The sequence below is a fragment of the Acyrthosiphon pisum genome, unplaced genomic scaffold, assembly GCF_005508785.2.
Source record: "Acyrthosiphon pisum isolate AL4f unplaced genomic scaffold, pea_aphid_22Mar2018_4r6ur Scaffold_21569;HRSCAF=24282, whole genome shotgun sequence".
Lineage (NCBI taxonomy): Eukaryota > Metazoa > Arthropoda > Insecta > Hemiptera > Aphididae > Acyrthosiphon > Acyrthosiphon pisum.
In genome coordinates, this window is record NW_021771050.1 from 4,399 (window position 1) to 5,449 (window position 1,051).

Below are 1,051 nucleotides of genomic sequence, written 5' to 3' on the forward strand. Positions count from 1 at the left end.
ACAGTAAAACTGCTTCGATTTTCTTCAACAGTAACTTTTATGATTGGAAAGTGAATCTAGTTGGTACTTTGGGGGGTCAAAAGTAAAAATTTCCCAGTAGTTTTCAAAAGCGACGTGAAAAACAAAAGAAAAATTAAGGAAAAACGGGAATTTTTACGCAAAATCTGTTTTCGAGAAAATCGATTTTGGTTTTTGGTGTAACTTTAAAACAAATGACCGTAGATACATGAAATTTTGACTGAATGTTTATCTTAGCATTTTCTATACACCATAACATTTTCAAAATATTTTGATTTATTTTGAGCTCTTTACGGACATTTTCATTTTCCATTTTTTTTTAGTTTTTTTTCTAAAAATATCAATAAAATGTTATTTGTTGGATAAAAAAGCTTGAAAATTTAATAGAAGGCTCCTAGTATATTGTTTCAAAGGCAGATGAAAAATATTAAAAATCGTTAGTCACAGTTTTTTTTTATAAGCATTTAAAGTTCAAAAAATGACAAAATATGGAAAAATTACGAAAATTTGCAAATTATTTCAGGTTAGAAATTCATAAAAAATTTTCTTTTTAAATCTAAGATATGAAAATGTAATACAAGATTCCTTATAAGATTATCTACCTTTATCAAACAAAAAATATCTATAAGAAAGTCAAATTAAATTTTTATGATCGTTTGAAATTCAAATTTTTACAACATTGGATATTCACTCGATTTCTCATGTAGCGATTTCCTTATTTTGTTCTAATTCAAAAACGAATAACTGCAGATACATGAAATTTTTATTGAATGTTTATATAAGCATTTCCTATACACCATACAATTTTGAAAATATTTTGACTCTTTTTGAGCTGTTTACGGACATTTTCAGTTTTAAATTTTTTTAGTTTTTTTTTCTATAAATATCAATAAAGTTTTATCTGTTGGGCCAAAAAGTGTATAAATTTTAAACAAAGCTCCTGATATATTGTTACAATATCAGTTGAAAAATATTAAAAATACATAGGCACAATTTTTTTTATAAGCATTTAAAGATCAAATTTTGACAAAAT